The sequence below is a fragment of the Musca domestica genome, unplaced genomic scaffold, assembly GCF_030504385.1.
Source record: "Musca domestica strain aabys unplaced genomic scaffold, Musca_domestica.polishedcontigs.V.1.1 38, whole genome shotgun sequence".
Lineage (NCBI taxonomy): Eukaryota > Metazoa > Arthropoda > Insecta > Diptera > Muscidae > Musca > Musca domestica.
In genome coordinates this window covers 5,062,505-5,089,000 of record NW_026712324.1, presented here as the reverse complement: position 1 = coordinate 5,089,000, position 26,496 = coordinate 5,062,505, and the positions used below count along the sequence as shown (strand labels likewise).

The 26,496-nt window shown below is 35.4% G+C and overlaps 1 protein-coding gene across 5 annotated transcripts in view; it reads left to right on the top strand.

Annotated features, from left to right (window-relative positions):
• Window positions 1-14,612: 14,612 nt before the first annotated feature.
• LOC101896632 (uncharacterized) overlaps window positions 14,613-26,496 on the top strand; it is a 43,874-nt gene continuing 31,990 nt past the window's right edge. Inside the window, exon 1 of one of the 5 annotated variants that reach the window (XM_059126370.1) lies at window positions 14,613-14,995. The gene's annotated coding sequence lies outside the window, so the exon portion shown is untranslated. Of the gene's footprint in view, window positions 15,116-15,151; window positions 15,291-23,952; window positions 23,987-26,496 lie in introns of those variants that run through there. The other 4 variants (XM_059126371.1, XM_059126372.1, XM_059126373.1 and 1 more) reach the window with 4 other exon arrangements.

Genomic DNA, 26,496 nt, shown 5'->3' with positions numbered 1-26,496 from the left:
TGATTTTACCCACATTTTTCAACGGAATTGTCTGAAAATCCACACAAGGAGTTCCTTGTGGGTACTTTATACCTCGGCGGAGAATTATCTATATAGGTCCACAATATCGTATAGCCCCCATATAACGGTACCCCCTGATATTCGGTATTTTGATGATTTTACCCACATTTTTCAACGGAATTGTCTGAAAATCCACACAAAGAGTTACTTGTGGGTACTTTATACCTCGGCAGAGAATTATCTATAAAGGTCCACAATATCGTATAGCCCCCATATAACGGTACCCCCTGATATTCGGTATTTTGATGATTTACCCACATTTTTGAACGGAATTGTCTGAAAATCCACACAAGGTGTTCCTTGTGGGTACTTTATACCTCGGCAGAGAATTATCTATATAGGTTCACAATATCGTATAGCCCCCATGTAACGGTACCCCCCTATATTCGGTATTTTGATGATTTTACCCACATTTTTCAGCGGAATTGTCTGAAAATCCACACAAGGAGTTCCTTGTGGGTACTTTATACCTCGGCAGAGAATTATCTATATAGGTCCATAATATCGTATAGCCCCCATGTAACGGTACCCCCCGATATTCCGTATTTTGATGATTTTACCCACATTTTTCAACGGAATTGTCTGGAAATCCACACAAGGAGTTCCTTGTGGGTACTTTATACCTCGGCAGAGAATTATATATATAGGTCGACAATATCGTATAGCCCCCATATAACGGTACCCCCCGATATTCGGTATACCTCGGCAGAGAATTATCTATATAGGTCCACAATATCGTATAGCCCCCATATAACGGTACCCCCCGATATTCGGTATTTTGATGATTTTACCCACATTTTTCAACGGAATTATCTGAAAATTCACACAAGGAGTTCCTTGTGGGTACTTTATACCTCGGCAGAGAATTATATATATAGTTCGACAATATCGTATAGCCCCCATATAACGGTACCCCCGATATTTGGTATTTTGATGATTTTACCCACATTTGTCAACGGAATTGTCTGAAAATCCACAAAAGGAGTCCCTTGTGGGCATTTTATCGCCTCAAAATGAAGTGTCGATATAGGTTCACGATATCGTATATCCCCCATATAACTGTAACCTCCGATATTCGGTATATTGATGATGTTAGCCACGCGTTTCAATGGAATTGTCTTGAAATCAACACAAGTAGTTCCTTGTGAGTACTTCACCCCCTGAGAGAGAATTGTCTATACAGGTCCACGATATCGTATATCCCCCATATAACGCCCCCCCTCGATATTCGGTATTTTATGATATGACCCACATTTTTCATCGGAATTGCCTGAAAATCCACACAAGGAGTTCCTTGTGCGTACTTTATACCTCGGCAGAGAATTATCTATATAGATCCACGATATTGTATGTAACGGTACCCCCCGATATTCGGTATTTTGACGATTTTACCCACATTTTTCAACGGAATTGTCTGAAAATCCACACAAGGAGTTCCTTGTGGGTTCTTTATACCTCGGCAGAGAATTATATATATAGGTCGACAATATCGTATAGCCCCCATATAACGGTACCCCCCAATATTCGGTATTTTGATTATTTTACCCACATTTTTCAACGGAATTGTCTGAAAATCCACACAAGGAGTTCCTTGTGGGTACTTTATACCTCGGCAGAGAATTGTCCATATAGGTCCACGATATCGTATAGCCCCCATGTAACGGTACCCCCCGATATTCGGTATTTTGATGATTTTACCTACATTTTTCAACGGAATTGTCTGAAAATCCACACAAAGAGTTCCTTGTGGGTACTTTATACCTCGGCAGAGAATTATCTATAAAGGTCCACAATATCGTATAGCCCCCATATAACGGTACCCCCCGATATTCGGTATTTTGATGATTTTACCCACATTTTTCAACGGAATTGTCTGAAAATCCACACAAGGAGTTCCTTGTGGGTACTTTATACCTCGGCGGAGAATTATCTATATAGGTCCACAATATCGTATAGCCCCCATATAACGGTACCCCCTGATATTCGGTATTTTGATGATTTTACCCACATTTTTCAACGGAATTGTCTGAAAATCCACACAAAGAGTTACTTGTGGGTACTTTATACCTCGGCAGAGAATTATCTATAAAGGTCCACAATATCGTATAGCCCCCATATAACGGTACCCCCCGATATTCGGTATTTTGATGATTTACCCACATTTTTGAACGGAATTGTCTGAAAATCCACACAAGGTGTTCCTTGTGGGTACTTTATACCTCGGCAGAGAATTATCTATATAGGTTCACAATATCGTATAGCCCCCATGTAACGGTACCCCCCGATATTCGGTATTTTGATGATTTTACCCACATTTTTCAGCGGAATTGTCTGAAAATCCACACAAGGAGTTCCTTGTGGGTACTTTATACCTCGGCAGAGAATTATCTATATAGGTCCATAATATCGTATAGCCCCCATGTAACGGTACCCCCCGATATTCCGTATTTTGATGATTTTACCCACATTTTTCAACGGAATTGTCTGGAAATCCACACAAGGAGTTCCTTGTGGGTACTTTATACCTCGGCAGAGAATTATATATATAGGTCGACAATATCGTATAGCCCCCATATAACGGTACCCCCCGATATTCGGTATACCTCGGCAGAGAATTATCTATATAGGTCCACAATATCGTATAGCCCCCATATAACGGTACCCCCCGATATTCGGTATTTTGATGATTTTACCCACATTTTTCAACGGAATTATCTGAAAATTCACACAAGGAGTTCCTTGTGGGTACTTTATACCTCGGCAGAGAATTATATATATAGTTCGACAATATCGTATAGCCCCCATATAACGGTACCCCCGATATTTGGTATTTTGATGATTTTACCCACATTTGTCAACGGAATTGTCTGAAAATCCACAAAAGGAGTCCCTTGTGGGCATTTTATCGCCTCAAAATGAAGTGTCGATATAGGTTCACGATATCGTATATCCCCCATATAACTGTAACCTCCGATATTCGGTATATTGATGATGTTAGCCACGCGTTTCAATGGAATTGTCTTGAAATCAACACAAGTAGTTCCTTGTGAGTACTTCACCCCCTGAGAGAGAATTGTCTATACAGGTCCACGATATCGTATATCCCCCATATAACGCCCCCCCCCCCCCCCCCCCCTCGATATTCGGTATTTTATGATATGACCCACATTTTTCATCGGAATTGCCTGAAAATCCACACAAGGAGTTCCTTGTGCGTACTTTATACCTCGGCAGAGAATTATCTATATAGATCCACGATATTGTATAGCCCTCATATAACGGTACCCCCGATATTCGGTATTTTGATGTTTTTAGTCATATTTTTCAACGGAATGGTCACAAGGGGTTCTTTGTACACAAGGGGTTCTTTGTGAGCACTTTACCCACCGACAGAGAATTCTCTATATAGGTTAACGATAACGTATAGCTCCCATATAACGGTACCCCGCGATATTCGGTATTTTGATGATTTTAGCCACATTTTCCAATCGTATTGCCTGAAAATCCACACAAGGAGTTCCTTGTGAGTACTTTACACGCAGACATAGATTTGTCTTTATAGGTCCACAATATCGTATATCCCCCCATATATCGGCACCTTCCTATATAAGATATTTTAAAGATTTTAAAAGAATTTTTATTGGACTTTTTTTTTTGAAAATTTTCTAATTCGTTCCAAATAGTGGAGGGTATTCAAAGTTCGGCCCGGCCGAACTTACTGCTTTTTTACTTGTTCCTCTTCAAATTTCTGCAATCAAAATGATGCTAAAAACCCCGAAATGTCAATATTTAAGGAGTTATGAGCATTTTAAAATTGGCTATTTTTCCTCTTTAAATATCTGCAATCAAAATGATGCTAAAAACCCCGAAATGTCAATATTTAAGGAGTTATGAGCATTTTAAAATTGGCTATTTTTCCTCTTTAAATATCTGCAATCAAATTGATGCTAAAAACCCCGAAATGTCAATATTTAAGGAGTTATGAGCATTTTAAAATTGGCTATTTTTCCTCTTTAAATATCTGCAATCAAAATGATGCTAAAAACCCCGAAATGTCAATATTTAAGGAGTTATGAGCATTTTAAAATTGGCTATTTTTCCTCTTTAAATATCTGCAATCAAAATGATGCTAAAAACCCCGAAATGTCAATATTTAAGGAGTTATGAGCATTTTAAAATTGGCTATTTTTCCTCTTTAAATATCTGCAATCGAAATGATGCCAAAACCCCGAAATGTCAATATTTAAGGAGTTATGAGCATTTTAAAATTGACTATTGTTCCTCTTTAAATATCTGCAATCAAAATGATACTAAAAACCCCGAAATGTCAATATTTAAGAAGAACATTTTGAGGCTAAAATATGTTCATATAGAACATTTTGAGGCTCAAACATGTTCGCATAGAATATTTTGAGGCTCAAACATGTTCGCATAGAATATTTTGAGACTCAAACATGTTCGCATAGAACATTTTGAGGCTCAAACATGTTCGCATAGAACATTTTGAGGCTCAAACATGTTCGCATAGAACATTTTGAGGCTCAAACATGTTCGCATAGAACATTTTGAGGCTCAAACATGTTCGCATAGAACATTTTGAGGCTCAAACATGTTCGCATAGAACATTTTGAGGCTCAAACATGTTCGCATAGATCATTTGAGGCTCAAACATGTTCGCATAGATCATTTTGAGGCTCAAACATGTTCGCATAGAACATTTTGAAACTCAAACATGTTCGCGTAGAATATTTTGAGGATCAAACATGTTCGCATAGGAGATTTGAGACTCAAACATGTTCGCATAGAACATTTTGAGACTCAAACATGTTCGCATGGAACATTTTGAGGCTCAAACATGTTCGCGTAGAACATTTTGAGGCTCAAACAAGTTCGCATAGAACATTTTGAGGCTCAAACAAGTTCGCATAGAACATTTTGAGACTCAAACTTATTCGCATAGAGCATTTTGAGGCTCAAACATGTTCGCGAAGAACATTTTGAGGTTCAAACATGTTCGCGAAGAACATTTTGAGGTTCAAACATGTTCGCGAAGAACATTTTGAGGTTCAAACATGTTCGTATAGAACATTTTGAGGTTCAAACATGTTCGCGAAGAACATTTTGAGGTTCAAACATGTTCGCGAAGGACATTTTGAGGCTTAAACATGTTCGCGAAGAACATTTTGAGGTTTAAACATGTTCGCGAAGAACATTTTGAGGTTCAAACATGTTCGCGAAGAACATTTTGAGGTTTAGACATGTTCGCGAAGAACATTTTGAGGCTCAAACATGTTCGTATAGAACATTTTGAGACTCAAACATATTCGCATAGAACATTTTGAGGCTCAAACATGTTCGCGAAGAACATTTTGAGGTTTAAACATGTTCGCGAAGAACATTTTGAGGTTCAAACAAGTTCGCGAAGAACATTTTGAGGTTCAAACATGTTCGTATAGAACATTTTGAGACTCAAACATGTTCGCATAGAACATTTTGAGGCTCAAACATGTTCGCATAGAACATTTCGAGGCTCAAACATGTTCGCAGAGAACATTTTGAGGCTCAACCATGTTCGCATAGAACATTTTGAGGCTCAAATATATTCGCATAAAACATTTTGAGGCTCAAACATTTTCGTATAGAACATTTTGAGGCTCAAACATTTTGAGGCTAAAATATGTTCATATAGAACATTTTGAGGCTCAAACATGTTCGTATAGAACATTTTGAGGCTCAAACATGTTCGCATAGAACATTTTGAGGCTCAAACATGTTCGCATAGAACATTTTGAGGCTCAAACATGTTCGCATAGAACATTTTGAGGCTCAAACATGTTCGCATAGAACATATTGAGGCTCAAACATGTTCGCATAGAACATTTTGAGGCTCAAACATGTTCGCATAGAACATTTTGAGGCTCAAACATGTTCGCATAGAACATTTCGAGGCTCAAACATGTTCGCATAGAACATTTTGAGGCTCAAACATGTTCGCATAGAACATATTGAGGCTCAAACATGTTCGCATCGAACATTTTGAGGCTCAAACATGTTCGCATAGAACATTTCGAGGCTCAAAAATGTTCGCATCGAACATTTCGAGGCTCAAACATGTTCGCATAGAACATTTTGAGGCTCAAACATGTTCGCATAGAACATTTTGAGGCTCAAACATGTTCGCATAGAACATATTGAGGCTCAAACATGTTCGCATAGAACATTTTTAAGCTCAAACATGATCGCATAGAACATATTGAGGCTCAAACATGTTCGCATAGAACATTTTGAGGCTCAAACATGTTCGCATAGAACATTTTGAGGCTCAAACATGTTCGTGTAGATCATTTTGAGGCTTAAGCATGTTCGTGTAGAACATTTTGAGGCTTAAACGTGTTCGTGTAGAACATTTTGAGGCTTAAACGTGTTCGTATAGAACATTTTGAGGCTCAAACATGTGCGCATAAAACATGTCAAGAGATAATATACTTCTTCCATGTTATCCATGCCTAAAGACCCAAGAGCTTTTACAGGTCATATATAGAAAGAAGTACTTATGAAGGTCGTCCATATACAGGAAAATGTTTGAAGTTTGTCTATAGCTGGCAGAGCCCTTAAAGATCATTTATAGATGGAAGGAATTCTACAGTTAAGGTATAAGCATAAAAGTTTTTAAATCTCATCTTGCAACAAAATACTTTCTAAAAGTTTTCTACATTCAGAAGATTTTCTTAAGAAAGACCCTTTAAAAGTTTTTATAGAGAGACAATTTGTAGACAGAGATATTTTAAAAGATCTCCTACATAATATCTTTAATAGATTTTCTATATACCGAATATCTTTTAAATGAATTCCACGGACAAAGACTTTCCAAAATTTCATGGACAGATAACCTTTTAGAACCTCTAAAATATATTTTATGAACAGAGTGTTCCTTTTAGAGGACTTCTATAGACCGAAGAACTGTCAATATATGCTTAAATTGATATTGTTTCTCTGTGTTTTGACTGTTGTTGGGCTGCTTGGTTGGTTGGTTAGTGGCTCTTCTGTGTGTAACATGTGAACATGTGACTGACTGTCAGACACACTGTTGATGGTTGCATGTGGGTTTGTATGTACTACCGTTGCTGTCGTTTGTTTGTTGTCGTCTACTATCATCATCAATGTAATCGTTATAACACCCTGATAAATTTGTTGTAATATTCTCATAAAGTTGAAATTCGAGAACGTGAGAGTGAAAGAGAGCCGATTTTAAACCATATTTCATTTGTGAGTTTTTTTTTTTTTGTTTAAACAGTGGGACAGGTGGTTTGATGGTTGAGCGAGTTTAAAATTAAAACAAGCTAAACGCGTTTGTATTTTAGTATAAAAATAAAGTTAGGAAGTAGGTGTTTTTGGAAATGGTACTAAATTTGGGACAATTTGGTTTTGGTTAAACGGATTGATATGGAAATGTAAAATGTTGATATTGGGGTATCTGCTGGTGAGTAGGGCTGAGCTTAAGTGTTAAGTTTGGAAATTCGTTCAGCAAGCGTAAAAAGATATTAAATGGTACTGCATTTGATGGTATTGCGTGCTTGAAATTTGGCATTGGGATCACTGTTAGTATGTAGGATTAACATTTTGAGGTGGTTTTGAAAATACGTACTAAATTTAGATAAGGGCTGGAGTTGGAAGTCTAAAATTTGGCATTAGGATCCCCTTTGGTGCGGTTAGGATGGATGGCAGGGGACCTGGAAACACGTACTAAAAAGTACGAAAAGAACTAAATAGCATTAAATTTGGTATTTGGGGGATAAATTGAGCTGGAAATCTGAAATTTGTGCTGAGAGTCTTCGATGTTGTGTAGGATAGAAACATCAAAGGGTTTCTCGAAATTCTAGCAATAAGTGTACTTTTGGTGGTATTGCGTGCTTGAAATCTGAAATTTGGCATTAGGACCACTATTAGTATGTAGGATTGAGATTTTGAGGTGGTTTTGAAAATACGCACTAAATTTAGGTAAGGGATTGAGTAGGAAGTCTAAAATTTTGCATTAGGTTCCCCTTTGGTGATTCGTCGCAGGGGAAATTGAATAATATAAATTTGTTATTTGGGGAATGAATTGAGCTCGAAATTTGGTAAGAGGAAGCTGGTAAGAGTCTTCGATGTTGTGTAGGATAGAAACATCAAAGGGTTTCTCGAAATTCTAGCAAAAGCGTAAAGCAAAAGCACTAAAATCCACTAAATTTGGTACCATTTGAAATCATAAGAACGTATTGTGGCAAAATCTTGAAATTTCGTATGAGAATCAATTCTTGGAATTGGGGTTGATATAAGAAGGGGGTTTCGGAAATGTATACTAACTGCAAGAACTATACAAAATGGTACTAAATTTGGTACAATATTGTATTGGGTGTAATAATGAAGTTGGAATTTTAGAATTTTATATTGGGTTCCCTATTGGCGGTAGGTTTGCTATAAAGAGGGGGTTTTGGAAACATGTAATACAAGTGAATGAAAAGTACTAAATAGTACTATATTTGGTACATTTTGGTAGTTGGTCGACATATAGTGTTTGAAATCTGAAATTTGATATTATGGTCGCTGTTCATGTGTACCCTGGCAATATGAAGGTGGTTTCGGAAATGTGTACTATAATTGATTGAAAAGTACCAAGTGGCACTAAATTGGATATTGAGTGAAGGAATATATAGAAAATTCCGAAATTAGATATTTAGACTACTGAGAGTTCTTGTGTTTGAGATTTGGCGGTGGTTTAGCAATGTGTACTGTTCTTGTACGAAAAATACTAGATGGTACTAAATTTGGTATTTGGTGAAGGTAGAGGGATGGAATCTTCAAATTTGATATCTGTTGGTATCTTGAATTGAGATATGGAGGTGGTTTTGTACGAAAAGTACTAAATTTGGTATTGGGTGATCGAAAAGAGATGAAATCCTGAAATTTGATAAAGTTGTGTTGGTGTTTGTGGTGGTAGTTTTGAAATCGCGTATTATAATTGCTCGGAAAGTACTAAATAGTATTTTGGAACACTGTTGGTGTCTAGGATGACGAGATGTATATTGCTTTGGATGTGTGTACTAAATGTTACTACATTTTGGTAGCGGATGAAGGGATAGAGCTGAAATTCTGAAACTTGATTTTAAGGTCACCGTTGTTATCTAGTGTTTATATATGAAGACGTTGAAATAGTTTGGGATAGGAAAAAATGGATATGGGATTTCTAATGGTTTTACTAATATCCTCTTCGGTAAATTTTAAAATGAAAGATTTTGGAGACTTTTTGTTATAAAAGGTAAACATTTTCTCATTAATCTTCCCGGAAAAGGGAAGGCTTGAACAATATATGAAACCCTGTAAGTCTGAAAATTTTGTACGATGGACTGGACAAATTGTAAATTTTGAGTACAAAAAAGGCCTAACACAAATTTTTGGGGCGAATCTAAAATTTAAAGGTGGAATTTTTGCGCTGACGATGTAGCACTTGTTTGTTCGCCATAAAGATGATTTTTTATAAAAAAAAAACAAGTAAGCAAAGGCTATGGTCGGGCAAGGCCGACCATGCGATACCCTACAACACTACAATATATTAGAAACCTCCTTATGTCCGAAACCATTTTGGAAGATTTCGCTTTTGAAATTATGTCATTGATCACTGCCCAGATATTACCCTTAGCATTTGCCCAATATTTACTCACTTTGTCGTACTGTTAGCCAAATATAATTCAATGGTCATCAAAAATGCTAGACTTCTTTTCTGTCCTTAACTTATTTTTCATGCAAAATTTCGTGTCGATTGGTTTCAATTGTGTAATCAGAAAAATTTTCTATTTTTGGTTCATTTGAACCCCTAAATATTTTGCAAGTGGTCCATTCGACCCGCTGTCCTCAACTTAACTTCATGCGAGATTTCGTGTCCTTTCTGAGCCTAACACTACTCTCATTAATAATTTTCGTGAGGATCGGACTATAATTACAATCTGTTTATAATAAATAGCCCAACCTGTGTTGTAAGGTGAAAAAATATTACAAAAGGTTCACTTCAATATTATAAGTCAAATTGAAACCAGTAAAGAAAGTCTTAAAGTCGGGCGGGGCCGACATTTTAATACCCTACACCACTTTGCTAATTTAGTAGAGCTGCGCATAACAATTAAAAGTTTTTATGGGAGAATTCAATCAAAGTTCAAAGGACTAAATATGCCGAAGCATTTGTATCTTTTAAATTCGGACTTGTGTTGCCCATTTGGAGCACAATTAATTTGAAATCGGATAAAAATATGTATGGGAGCTATATCCAAATCGGAACCGATCTCGATAAAATTTGGCAATGACATTTCTGAGCTGTATTTGATATATTTCCCTGAATATCGTTGTAACGGAGTGGATATTACGGCTGTAGGTAACAAATATGACAAATCGGATAAACAGTATATATGGGAGCAATAGCTATATCTGAACCGATCTTCTCCAAATTTGACATACTAGCTTCTAGACTCAATTTGGTCGTAAGTGCCAAATTTCATCCAATTTGGTCAAATATTAGACGTTTGGTGCACAATCAAAGGTAAATCGGACGAAGTTATGTATGGGAGCTATATCCAAATCTGAACCGATCTCAAGAAAATTTAGCAAATGTATTTCTGAGCTGTATTTGATATATTTCCCCAAATATTGTTGTTGCAGAGTGCATATTACGGCGGCGGTGGACAAAAATAACAAATCGGATGAACAATATATATGGGAGCTATAGCTATATTTGAACCGATTTCGATCAAATTTGTCATACATATTTTCAGGCCTAATTTGGTTGTATATGCAAAATTCCATACAATTCGGGCTGATATTACACGTTTGGTGCACAATAAAAGGCAAATCGGACGAAGATATATATGGGAGCTATATCTAAATTCTGACCGATTATCTCCAATTTCAATAGGGTTCGTCCTTGGGCCAAACAAAAGATCTTTGCAAAATTTCATCTGGATCGGGTAATAAATGCGACCTGTACTTTGTTTACAAAAATACATGGACAGACGGACGGACGGACGGACGGACATGCATAAATCGACTCAGAATCTGATTCTATGCAGATCATCAAAAGGAACTATGGGTCTATCTCGTTTCCTTCTGCCTGTTACAAACAAATGCACAAAGACATAATACACTGACCACCTTGTGGTGTAGGGTATAAAAATCGCATGCTATAAAAAAATATGAAAAAATAAAAAAAAACGTCACAAAATACAACAAAATTTATATTAACATCATCATTGGCGTATTTTTATGCGATTTTTTTAGATTTTATACTTTTATGTCAAGAGGGCATTCTGAATTGGCAAAATCGGTCCAGTCATTCTTAAGATATAAGCATTCTAGCTAACATTACCTTCCTTTCTATAAACAAGTTGTATATATTTCGCTATATATAGCCGATATATTCACTATCCGCATCTACTTAACGGCCATAATTGATCTTTTTGTCTATTTGTGTTTTAGCCGGACTTAAAAATATTCGCGGTTTAAGGGAAAATTTGACTTTTATTTAACAGAAATGTTATGGTCTATTTCACCCGCTAAATATTACCCGATGACCATCGAAATTGGAACACTTCTGCTCAGCCCAAAGCTCTAGCTCTAATTGCGACTTGTAGAGCAACTGCAAAATCAGGAAATTTGTCAGTTTTTGGTCCACTTCAACCCCTAAATATTATGCAATCATCTTCAAAAACAATAGGCTTCTATTCTGACCCCAGCCCCACCTCCACTCTGAATTTCGTGAAGATCGGGCCAAATTGAGACCTGTAGAGTGATTACAAATTAACATGAACAGACGGACATACATGGCTAGATCGACTCAGCTCGGCGAGATAGGAACATCCATATATACTGTCCTATGTGGGAAACAAATATTTCGAAGTGTTACATAATTTTTGGCCCAACACATAGTGTTGTAGGGTATAACAATCTCCAAATAGTCCATAAAAGAATCATTGTGGTGATTCACAAAATATGTATGCCAGATTATAGGGAACACTCTACCTTTCTAATATAGACATTTTCGTCTCTCTAGGTATTTCGTAAAAAATCGGTTCCATTAAGTCGATTATCATGTGACCACCTGTTAGATAGGAATTTTAATAAGCTTTTACATTATACCTACCTATGTTGTTTATATCAGTAAGGTAGATCCGAGGGTTTAGAATCCACACTTCCGAATGTCCAATAAAATCTCGAAATTTGATTGAAAATATCTAGCTCTGAAGAAATCAGAAAGTTTTTACCCAATCCTCACTACGCTATTTTATTAATGTAGACAACAAAACTCTTCTGTCCAGTGTGGCCATTTTAGCATTTTTGCAGCTAAATTTAGCATTTATTTTTTGTATTTAGCAGCAAAATTTTCATTTAGCATTTTTCTTAGCTTTTTGAAATTATTAGTTTAGCATTTTTATCATTTTTTTTTGTCCAAAAATTTTCTTATATTTTACTACTTTCTTCCAATTTTTCTTAAATCTACACAATTAAATTACATGAACATTTTGAACAAAATTACTATTTTAGAAAAGCTAAGTACATTTGAATGGGCAAACAAAAACTCAACGATTTATTTTTGGATATGTGAATTAAAAATTTAAAAATTCTTTAAATGAAAACCCATAAAGGAATTGTCTTTTTTTGTTATGAAGCGTCTAGTTTTAACATTTAGTTACGCAGAAGTTGAAAGAGTTTTCAGTGGCATAAACCCTATAAAAGTAGAAATTAGAAATGGAATGATATTATAAACTATGAATTTACTTCTTTACATTAGATGCGTATTGAAAAGGTTAAAAAAGGTTGCAAATTTTGAAGATTACGAACGATCTCATTCTAATCATCATTCGGTCTCTAATTTTCAAGTAGTAGGATTTTAGAAATTTTAATAAAATCATAATGCATTTAAAAACAGATTTGGACCTCATTTGGAATAACCTTCATGGATCTGGAACCAAATTTTTTTCAAAAATCTGTCATCTCTAAAAAATTTAATGGTTTGGACCGAAGTAATGTATATTCTTTTATAATTCGCCCTATATTAAAGTTTAAGAAAGGGAGTCATGATAATGACTATTCAGAACAATATTTGTAAATTAAGGTTTGTCTACATGAATTGTTGTAAAAAAGATCAGAACTGCGTCATTCGTGTATTTCTTAACTCGTCTGAAATTCACTTTCAGCATTTCGATGCAATAGAAATTTTGGTATTTTTTCCCACAAAAATTGGGGCCCATTTTACCCGCTGACTGTTATCCGATGGCCATCCAAAATGCTTGGCAGGCCGATATCGAACCCCCACTTAAAATTTCCTAAGGATCGGACGATAATTATGACGTGTCAGAAAACTTTCAGTTTTTGGTCCATGTAAACCCCTAAATATTTTACGATCATCTCCAAAAACACCAGGCTTCTATTCTGACACGAACTTCACCTCCATCCAACATTTCGTGAGGATCGGGCCATAAATGTGCCCTGTATATAATATCCTAACTATATAGTGTTGTAAGGAGTAAAAATATTACAAAATGTAAAATTCAATATTGTAAGTCAAAATGAAAATATCTCATGCGACAAAAAATGTGACAAAATGCAAATTTCAATCAAAGAAATGCAAAAAAAAAAATCAATATTCTCGTCTTTTTTGGGATCCTTTCATGCGTTTTTGTTTAGATTTTTTCTTTCCTGTGAAGACGACATTCTGAATTGACAAGATTTTTCAAAATCAGATTAACGATTTTTGAGATATAAGCATTCTAGGGAATATATGTCGCTATATATAGCCGATATCTTCACTATCGACATCTGCGTAACGATCAGAATTGATCTTTCGTCTATTTGCTATTTCACCGGGATCAAGAATATTGCCGGTTTAATGGGAAAATTGTTTTTTTTTTTTTTTTTTTTTTTAACACAAAACTTATGGTCTATTTCATCCGCTCAAAATTATCCGATGACCATCCAAATTGGAAAGCTTCTGGCCAGTCCTAAGATCTAGCCCCATGCTAATTTCCGCGTCGATTGGCGTATAAGTGTGACCTGTAGCGTGATTGCAAATTAACATCGCTTCAGATCAGCGAGATTGAAAGATCAATATATACTTTCCTATGTGGGAAGCAAAAATTTCGAAGTGTTACATAATTTTTGCCCCACTCAAACTGTTAATACCCCCAACACATAGTGTTACAGGGTTTACAATAATGTATTTATATTATATATATATATACATACTTTATAATAATGTATTTATATATTTATATTATTATATATATTATTACAATAACGTATTTATATTTATTTTTTGGCATTTTAATTTTTTGTTTGGCATTTTTTAGCATTTTTGGCTGCAACACTATTTTAGATCTGGTCACACTGCTTCTGTCCCACTGTACCGTCCATTGACAAACAAATTGACTTCTCGTTGTTTATGCTCTCACTCAGAGAGCTTTTTTTATTGTCGAAATGCTGGGCTGTGTTGTTTTTTTTTTTTCTTACTTAAGTTTCTTCGCTTGCTGTTACTTAAGATTCTTAGTTACGGTTTGACGCTGCTCTACTGAGCACACAACATTCGGAACGAACGGCACATGCATAAAACGATCGGGAGCTTGTTGTTGCGGGTTGTTGTTATTATTTCAAGTAATCAGGCGCAAACGATCGCATAAAGTAAAATAAATAAGTAGTAATAATAAGAATCTGAAATAAAAATTAAACGGTACGACACGGATAGGCGGCGGTAGCGTGTGCCATACTTATGTTCAGCTAAAGGAAAAAAATACTAGAAAAGAATACAACGAAAAAAGAAAAAAAAAAAACAAACAAACATAACATAAAAAAGCCTACCAAGTGAATGAAGCGCTAGAATTACGTATTTGCATGTCAAACAGCGGCAGATATATAGCAAGTGAGTGAACAAGTGCAGTGAATAGAACAAAGTGTCGAAGATCGGAAAAAACGCCTGCTAAAGAAGCTTTTTTTTTTTTTTTGCTGAAAATTCTTTAGCAAATTATTAATGAGAAGAAAAGTAAATATCGCAACAAAGAAGAATGAAAACACAAACAAACAAACACAACACTTGTAGTAGCATGCCCATAAAAATATCAACAGAAACAAATAATTAATATTTTCGTTCCATACGAATTTCCGTTTAAAACTAATTAAACCGTTATGTGTGCCAATGCAAAAACAGTGCCTAATAGGTAGTACCCTATAAGAAAAGAATGAAAATAGGGTCCGCTGGGAAAAGAGTGTTGGAGTTTTAAAGATGGTGTTAGAAATACAAATTGAAAATTAAACTTTTTATTTCAGTTATTTCAAAAACGTGCTAAGTGGCGATGAAAACAAGTTGTGAGAAAATTAAAATTGAAACCTTGTCATAAATAAAAAAAAATATTGGGAATGTAGTTGTGAATGCAATCGTTATTATATATGTAAAAAAAATATATTGAAATTAATTTTATTGGAATTAACTTCAAGAGATAAACTTGGATTAATTTATTTACAAATTTGAAAGCAGTAGTCGGATTGACAGATATACACTGGTGGCCAAAACTAAAGCAACTTAAATCGCAAAGACAATAAATGTAGTGTAACTTTTACAAAAATAAACAAATCGTAATTATTTTTCCAGTTTTAAATGAGGGGTTTAATTCACTTTTAAGAAACTAAAAATAAAAGTACAAAAATAATTTTGAACGAAAAACAAGTAAAAAAACATTAAGTTCGGCCGGGCCAAACTTTTAATACCCTCCACCTTAGGGTAAAGGAAACATTAGAAGAAATGTGGCAAAAACCATTAAAATTCCGAATATCGGGAGGTACCGTTATATGGGGGCTCTACCAAATCGTGGACCTACACATACAAGGTTCCGCCAACAGAGCTAGAACCCATTATGACCTACAAATACCAATTTTCAGACAAATACGTGAAAAAAAGGGGCAAAAATCATCAAATTACCGAATATCGGGAGGTACCGTTATATGGGGGCTATACCAAAACGTGGACCTATAATTACAATGACTCGCCACACGAACTGGGACCCATTATGACTCACAAATACCAATTTTTACACAAATCAGTGAAAAAATATTGCAAAAACCATCAAAATACCGAATATCGGGAGGTGCCGTTATATGGGGGCTATACCAAAACGTGGACCTATACATGCTATGTTTTGCCACACATACAGGGACCCATTATGACCTACAAATACCAATTTTCAGACAAATCCGTTAAATAATGTGGCATAAATCATCAAAATACCGAATATCGGGAGGTACCGTTATATGGGGACTATACCAGAACGTGGACCGATATATCTCATTTTCAATACCAACCATCCTAGACACAATACCAATTGCTCTGCTAAATTTTGGCGCTCTACGTCATATAATGTGGGCTGTATCGTGATTTCAACAGACAGACAGACAGACAGACAGACGGACAGACAGACAGACGGACATCGTTAAATCGACTTAGAATTTTATGCTGATTATGAATATATATACTTTATGGGGTCTACGACGAATATTTAACGATGTTACAAACGGAATGACAAAGTTAATATACCCTCCTTTCCAAAGTGGAGGGTATAATAATATGTGGAAAACTAAAATGACCCAATTTTTGCTTGGTCAAAACTAAAGCAACTTTTGATTTTTTATTTTAAAATAATTAAATTTTGGCTAGTAGTCGATAGCATAACCACTATTTTTGATAGCAGCTGCACGCCTACGAGGCATTGAATTGTCCAACACATCTTTGTAAACAAACCGATCCACAACTTCCTTTATTTTATGGATAGGCCCAAGTCCATAGAAAGAAAAACAGCGCCCCGCCTTTTTTGACCCTCCCTCATGCTTCACTGTACCTTTGCAACACTGCGGCTTGAGTCCTTCATTTTTTGGCCTTCTCACCGTAAAATAGATCACGTCTGAGCCTTTAATATTAAACGTAGACTCATCCCAGAAATAATATTTTTTCCATTGAGCTTGATTCCACTTAATATTATCGTTTCCGAAAGCCTTTTTGATTTTTTCAGATATAAATGGTTTTTTGATGTCTTACGGGCATGCAGACCAGCTGCCACTACTCGTCTACGCACTGATCTCGAGCTTATATCCAATGATTGCTCTCTCACCAATCCAGTTGAACTCTTAAATAGTTGTTTTTTATTTCTCTCACAATTTGTGGATCAGTACGGGCTGAAGTTTTTCATGGCCTTCATCCGTTATAGACTGTTACTACTGATCCAGTTTCAAAAAACTGACTTAGTGTACAGAAATAATTATGAAATCACATAAATGTTTATGAAATATTTCTCGGAAATCATTTTCTGTGATATGTGGTTTTGATAGTCTCTGATAATTTTCTGTTTTATTCAGGTACTGTATTTGCTTCTAGTCATTTTTAAATTTTTTTTGGGCAGTACTTAAAAAACGAAAAGAAAAACACATACTGTTGTAAAAAACTTCTCAAAAAGGATTTATGACAAGCGAAATTGTCGAAGGAAGCAAAAAGCGATAAATATCACAGTAAAAACAACTGAAATTGCAGCGGTTATATGAATGTACAACAGAGTTGCTTTTGTTTTGTCCAAGCCAAAATCGAGTTAATTGACTTTACCAAACATTATTTTTTATATAAAAATGAATTTTGATTTTATGTTTTAGGTTTTTAAAAAGTGAATAAAGTACCTAATTTAACACAAGAAAAACTTTCTCATTTTCTTAATTTTTGAAAAAGTTACAGGGCATTCATTCTCCTTGTAATTTCAGTTGCTTTAGTTTTGGCCACCAGTGTATCACCTGAGCGCATTATTCGGCCTCAGCTTGATTATAAAAATTGTGATTTTTTAAACCCTCCAAAATACATAGTGTAAAGGGTATATTAAATTCGTCATTCCGTTTGTAACTCATCGAAATAATAATTTTAGACAAAGCAAAGTGTATACAGGGTGAGATATAAAAAACTGCAACAAAGTCAAACGCCATAATTTTATTTTTTTTTTAATTTATATTGTCACACGTCACACGCTGCCCGAATATTGCTCTGCCGTAATTTGGCCCATTCCCGGCGAAGCGATTGCTTTTGGTGATCGAAACTTTAGTATTTTTTAGTGCCAAATTTGCATTCCAAAATACCTCAGACACAATAGTCCAACGGATTGGTATCCGGAGATTTTGGTGGAAATTGTGCGCTGGAAATGAAACGAGGAACCTCATTTTGTAACCATTCTTAGGTGGCGTGTGCTGAGTGCGATGGTGCTGAGTCCTGTTGGAATGTCCAAGGTCTGCGGGCAAAATGCGTGCGTGCCCAGAATATTTTCGTGATAATATTCGACATTTATTCTAATACCACAGTCGATTAATATGAACAGAGAGCAACAATCGGCTGTTATGGCAGCCTACACCATGACAATGGCCGGCGCTTGAGTTCTGGTGGCCAACCGAAGGTGCACATTTTCAGCTGACCTCTTTGGCAAGTAAACACGATCCTTTTGTTTGTTTACAAACTGCTGGACAACAAATGTTTTCTCATCGGAGAAAACCAAATTCGGCAGTTTACCACTTTCGGCCAAGCGTAGCAACTCTTTAGCTCTTTTGAGTCTATTTTCTATCTGTTTCAGTGTAAGTTATTGCACTTTTTGGAATTTCAATGGCTTTACCCTGAGCTCATTTTTCAATATTTGTCGAATGGAATATGTTTTACCAAAATGCTTTTGAACGCTTGTAAACAATATAATGAGTTGTTACAGGAAAAATTTTAACAGCTGTTGGACGGGTGGTTTAGAAATGACAGCAGTCTGCAGTTGGTTGCAGTTTTTTCATCTCACCCTGTATATTCTTCATCGACGTACAATTCTAAGACGATTTAAGACCTGTCTGTCTATTGTAATCACGCTAGAGTCAAGACGATTAAAGATACGAAGCTAAAATTTTGCACAAGCAGGTCAAGTTCGAAGATGGGCCATATCGGTCCACGAGATCGTATAGCCGGTACCCCCGATATTCGGTATTTTGATGATTGTAGCCAAAATTTTCAATGAAATGGTGTGAAAATCCAAAAAAGGAGTTTCTTCTGAAAAATTTACCCCCCTGAAAAAGAACTGTCTATATAGGTTCACGATATCGTATATCCCCCATATAACGGTAGCTCCCTACGTTCGGTATTTTGATGATTTTAGCTACATTTGAAGTTCCTTCCAAGCACTTCACCCCCTAAAAGAGAATTGTCTATATAGGTCCACGTTATCATATAGCCCACAAACAATGGTACCCCCCGATATTGGATATTTTAAAGATTTTGGGACATTATTCACCGGAGTTGTTTCAAATTTCGTATTTAGAATTCGTAATGGGTACTACAGCCTATGACATAAATAAAAACTGCGTATGCAGGCCCATGTCTTAGTATAGCATCCATATAACGTTATCTCCCAATATTCTGTATTTTGATGATTTTAGCAACATTATTCACCGGAGTTGTTTCAAATTTCGTATTAAGAGTTTTCTATGACAGAAAATTGTCTACGCAGGTCTAGGTCTTCGTTTAGGCCCCATATATCAGAATATAGGGAGGTATATTCGGTATTTTGACGATTTTAGGTGCAATATTCATCGAAATTGTTTGAAATTTCGTATTTGAAGTTCCTAAAAGGTACTACAGCCTGTGACAGAAAATTGTCTATGCAGGTCCAAGTCTTCTTATAGCCCCGATAAAACGGTAACTCCATATTCATCGAATTTTTCTTCAAGTTTCGTATTTGAATATTATAATGGCTTATGTAGGTCCATGTCTTCGTATAGACCCTAATATAACGGCTATATCCGGTATTTTAAAGATGTTAACAGAATTTTTAACGGATTTGATTTTTTTTGAAAATTTTCAAATTCGTTCCAAATGGTGGAGGCTATTCAAGGTTCGGCACGGTCATTTACTTGTTAAAAATCAGTCTTCTTTCACCAAGTGGAATCGATTGATCGGCCAATAAAAATGCTGCACCATTTTGTACTTTCAACAGTTGGGAAAATCTTATATTACCAACGTCCAAATAATCCGAGTTATATCAGTCCTTTTCGTAGAGAGTGGTGAATCTTGTGCAAAATTCCAAAATTGTATCGTTTACTAATCTCTTCATAACAAAACTGTATAATTTTTTATTTTTAAGTATGTTCGGTGCCCTTAAGGTACGAAATTCCAAAAATTACGTTTATCTCATTCAAGCGTGTGCCTCTCTTGAGCCATTTAGCACTTTTCAATTATCAAGTCTACACTTATCTAAAAAAAAATTAATTTTTTCACCCAAGCGGAACACAATTATGAAAAATTTACCATTTCCTAATCTCATACGCCCACAGTACAAAGTTACATAACTCCGATTATTTTTCAGCTGCAATCGCATTTTTTCAATCGCTCAATAACAATGTTAGTACAACATTGTACCTTTTAATATTTTCGGTCCCTTATAGAGCGTATTTTCAGAAATGCCAACTTTACTCGCTCCTCCACATCCAGAGTTACCTCCAAGCAAAATGTCTTAGCTCTTATTGATCAATCAATAAAAAAAATTGTACAATTTATTGCCTTTTGCTACCATTCGTACCCTTCAAGTAAAAATGTTGGGAACTGCCATCCTATCCATATTTCAACATCCGGAGTGAATATCAATAATATTTTGGTACTTCTAGATTTTAATTACTTACTATTATTAATTATTAATAATTACTATATTGTTATTATTAATAATTACTATATTGCTTTTTATGTGCTTTTTAGTACTTTTCGTACTCTTGAAGAATACGAGAATTATATATACTAGCCAAAGCAGATGAGAAACATAATTTTTATACCCTACACCACAAGGTGGTCAGGGTATTATGTCTTTGTGCATTTGTTTGTAACAGGCAGAAGGAAACGAGATAGACCCATAGTTCCTTTTGATGATCTGCATAGAATCACATTCTGAGTCGATTTATGCATGTCCGTCCGTCCGTCTGTTCGTCTGACCATGTATTTTTGTAAACAAAGTACATGTCGCATTTATTGCCCGATCCAGATGAAATTTTGCAAAGAATTTTTATTTGACCCAAGGACGAACCCTATTGAAATTGGAGATAATCGGTCAAAATTTAGATATAGCTCCCATATATATCTTCGTCCGATTTGCCTTTTATTGTGCACCAAACGTGTAATATCAGCCCGAATTGTATGGAATTTTGCACATACAACCAAATTAGGCCTGAAAATAAGTATGCCAAATTTGATCGAAATCGATTCAGATATAGCTATAGCTCCCATATATATTGTTCATCCGATTTGTTATTTTTGTCCACCGCCGCCGTAATATGCACTCTGCAACAACAATATTTGGGGAAATATATCAAATACAGCTCAGAAATACATTTGCTAAATTTTATCGAGATCGGTTCAGATTTGGATATAGGTCCCATATATAACTTCGTCCGATTTACCTCTTATTGTGCACCAAACGTCTAATATTTGTCCAAATGGGATGGAATTTGGCACATACAACCAAATTAGGCCTGAAAATAAGTATGCCAAATTTGATCGAAATCGGTTCAGATATAGCTATAGCTCCCATATATATTGTTCATCCGATTTGTTATTTTTGTCCACCGCCGCCGTAATATGCACTCTGCAACAACAATATTTGGGGAAATATATCAAATACAGCTCAGAAATACATTTGCTAAATTTTATCGAGATCGGTTCAGATTTGGATATAGGTCCCATATATAACTTCGTCCGATTTACCTCTTATTGTGCACCAAACGTCTAATATTTGTCCAAATGGGATGGAATTTGGCACATACAACCAAATTAGGCCTGAAAATAAGTATGCCAAATTTGATCGAAATCGGTTCAGATATAGCTATAGCTCCCATATATATTGTTCATCCGATTTGTTATTTTTGTCCACCGCCGCCGTAATATGCACTCTGCAACAACAATATTTGGGGAAATATATCAAATACAGCTCAGAAATACATTTGCTAAATTTTATCGAGATCGGTTCAGATTTGGATATAGGTCCCATATATAACTTCGTCCGATTTACCTCTTATTGTGCACCAAACGTCTAATATTTGTCCAAATGGGATGGAATTTGGCACATACAACCAAATTAGGCCTGAAAATAAGTATGCCAAATTTGATCGAAATCGGTTCAGATATAGCTATAGCTCCCATATATATTGTTCATCCGATTTGTTATTTTTGTCCACCGCCGCCGTAATATGCACTCTGCAACAACAATATTTGGGGAAATATATCAAATACAGCTCAGAAATACATTTGCTAAATTTTATCGAGATCGGTTCAGATTTGGATATAGGTCCCATATATAACTTCGTCCGATTTACCTCTTATTGTGCACCAAACGTCTAATATTTGTCCAAATGGGATGGAATTTGGCACATACAACCAAATTAGGCCTGAAAATAAGTATGCCAAATTTGATCGAAATCGGTTCAGATATAGCTATAGCTCCCATATATATTGTTCATCCGATTTGTTATTTTTGTCCACCGCCGCCGTAATATGCACTCTGCAACAACAATATTTGGGGAAATATATCAAATACAGCTCAGAAATACATTTGCTAAATTTTATCGAGATCGGTTCAGATTTGGATATAGGTCCCATATATAACTTCGTCCGATTTACCTCTTATTGTGCACCAAACGTCTAATATTTGTCCAAATGGGATGGAATTTGGCACATACAACCAAATTAGGCCTGAAAATAAGTATGCCAAATTTGATCGAAATCGGTTCAGATATAGCTATAGCTCCCATATATATTGTTCATCCGATTTGTTATTTTTGTCCACCGCCGCCGTAATATGCACTCTGCAACAACAATATTTGGGGAAATATATCAAATACAGCTCAGAAATACATTTGCTAAATTTTATCGAGATCGGTTCAGATTTGGATATAGGTCCCATATATAACTTCGTCCGATTTACCTTTTATTGTGCACCAAACGTCTAATATTTGTCCAAATGGGATGGAATTTGGCACATACGACCAAATTGAGTCTAGAAGGTAGTATGCCAAATTTGGTGATGATCGGTTCAGATATAGCTATAGCTACCATATATATTGTTCATCCGATTTGTTGTATTTGTTACCTACAGTCGTAATATGCACTCTGTAACAACGATATTCAGGGAAATATATCAAATACAGCTCAGAAATATCTTTGCCAAATTTTATCGAGATCGGTTCAGATTTGGATATAGTTCCCATATATATCTTTATCTGATTTCAAATTAATTTTGCACCAAATGGGCAATATAAGTCCGAATTTAAAAGATACAAATGCTTCGGCATATTTAGTCCTTTGAATTTTAAATTATAATTATAATCATAGCGTGTATGATTGAATTCTCCTATAAAAAAACTTTTAATTATTAAGTCGAGCTCAACTGAATTAGCAAAGTGGTATAGGGTATCATAAAATCGGCCCCGCCCGACTTTAGGACTTTCTTTACTTGTTTATTTATGGGACCATTTTTATGGTTAAACGCCCATCGTTCCATATTTAATTTTAATAAAGTTCCTTGGTTCCAAAGAAAAATATGCAAAACTTCAGTTGCTTCATTTGAAAGCAATGAAAAAACTGAAACTTCTCAAATGAAATAACCTCACTAAATATTTATGCCAGTGGCCAGTTGGCCTCATTTTTCCAACCGCATTAAATGAATGCATTCGATAAGTAGCTATGCGTTTTTCTGTTTCGCTTTGGTTGTTTCTTTTTTAATTTTTTCGTTTTTAAAACCAAAGTTGTAAAAAAAGAATATTTAAACGTACAATTTATTGTATATTTTACAGACGCAAATGGGAATTCATGGAATTAAGTTAACAGGTTTGTAAACTTTTTCGAGAGAGTTTTTTTTTGGATATTTATTTATTTTTATTACTTTTGAGGTGGGTGATTCATAGACGAAGTGAATGTGCGCGGTGAAAGACACACGAACATACAAATCAAAATAAAAATTAAAACAACCACACACACACACACAAATTATGACACTCACTCGCTCACGAAACAAACCGACAGCCAGACATAATAAGCAGAAAACTTGATTGAATAGTGAATAATGGCAATTTCTTGGTTTCTTATCAATTAGCAATTTATTTTTGACATAATGAACTAATGTTTCGTTTTTTTTTTTTTTTTTGGGAGGAAATTAAGAGGTGCAACCAATTAGGGTTTTAAAATGTTTGACTTTAATAAATTTAAAATAGTGTGTAATTAGTATAGTTGTGAAGTTATTGAAATGAAAAAAAAAATGAATTTTATCAAAATAGTCGGGAGATCATTTTAGGAAATTCACCTGGCTAATAGCTTTTTATAAGACCTCCACAAAAGGAAGACTTCAGAGTATTCTCATGATATAAGGAATTCCTAATATATATTGAGATAGAAACAGACATAGACAGAATAGAACGCCTTCTACAGGACTACTGTTGACAATATTCCTTCTAGCGGTATTTTACAGAGACCTGTATTTTACAAGCCCTCTAAGAAAAGCCACACAGAATTACTTATAACACCCGCTTACCCTCAGTATTACCATTAAGACAAAACATTGTGTCTAATACAAACATACGGAACATGGTGTGCCCTCCGACTACCAATCATAAAAATAAAATCAATTACATTTTATACCCTCCCCCATACATAGTATGGAGGGTATGTTAAGTTCGTCATTCCGTTTGTAACTCATCGAAATAATAATTTGAGACCCAACAAAGTATATATATACTTGATCAGCGTAAAATGCTAAGACGATTTAGCCCTGTCCGGACGGACGGACGGACGTTGTAATCACGCTATAGTCAAAACGAATTAAGATAGGAAGCTAAAAGTTTGCACAGATCTGTCTTTTCTCTGCAGGCAAGTCCAGTTCGAAGATGAATTATATCGGTCCACGATATCGCATAGCCCCCCATATTCGGTATTTTGATGACCTTAGCCACATTTTTCAATGGAATAGTCTGAAATTCCACTCAAGGAGTTCCTTGTGAGCACTTTACTCCCTGAAAGAGAATTGTCATATAGGTCCATGATATCGTATAGGCCTCAAATATCCATACCCCCGATATTCGGCATTTTGATGCTAAACTCATCAATTTTTTTAGGGAATTGTCTAAAATTCTACACAAGGAGTTCCTTGCGAGCACTTTACCCCCTGAAAGAGAATTGTCTATATAGGTCCACGATATCGTATAGCCCCCATATAACCGTACCCCTCGATATTCGGTATTTTAATGATTTAGCCTCAATTATCAACGGAATTGTCTGAATTTCTACACAAGGAATTCTTTGTGAGCACTTTATCCCCTGAAAGAGAATTGTTTATATAGGTCCACGATATCGTATAGACCCTCCCCCCATATTCGGTATTTTGATGATTTTAGAGACATTTTTGAACAAAATTGTCTAAAATTCTACACAAGGAGTTCCTTGTGAGCACTTTACCCCCTGAAAGAGAATTGTCTATATAGGTCCACGATAAAGTATAGCTCCCATATAACGGTATCCTCCGATATTCGATATTTTGATGATTTTAGCCACGTTTTTCAAACGAATTGTCTGAAATTCTACACAAGGAATTCTTTGTGAGCATTTTATCCCTTGAAAGAAAATTGTGTATATAGGTCCACGATATCGTATGGACCCCCATATTTTGTATTTTGATGATTTTAGAGACATTTTTGAACAGAATTGTCTAAAATTCCACACAGGGAGCTCCTTGTGGGTATTTTACCCCCTGACAGAGAATTGTTTATATAGGTCCACGATATCGTATAGCCCCTCACGATATTCGTTATTTTAATGATTTAGCCACAATTATCAACGGAATTGTCAAAAAATTCTACATAAGGAATTCTTTGTGAGTACTTCGCCCCAGGCATAGATTATTCTATATAGGTCCACAATATCGTATATATCGGCACCTTACGATATTCGGTATTTTAAGATTTTAACTTAATGGATTTTATTTTTTTTGAAAATTTCCTAATTCGTTCCAAATGGTGGAGGGTATTCAAAGTTCAGCCCGGCCGAACTTACTGCTTTTTTACTTATTTATACTTATTTTTTTCGCTCTTTATGACAGGATTTTATGTTCTTACTTCCTATGGCATGTTCATGTTAAGATATGCATTTTTGCTGATTATTTATTGGTGCGAAATATTCTTAATAAATATATTATTTGGTAAAGAGATATTTTCCACGGTCAGAAGACCTTTTACAGGTATTTTAAGGCAAGACGCCTCTAGAACTAGAAGACCTCTTACACGTATTTTTTTTTTTTTTTGGGTTTTTGTTGCCAGAAGAGCATTTAATAGTCTTAAATGTCAGGAGAG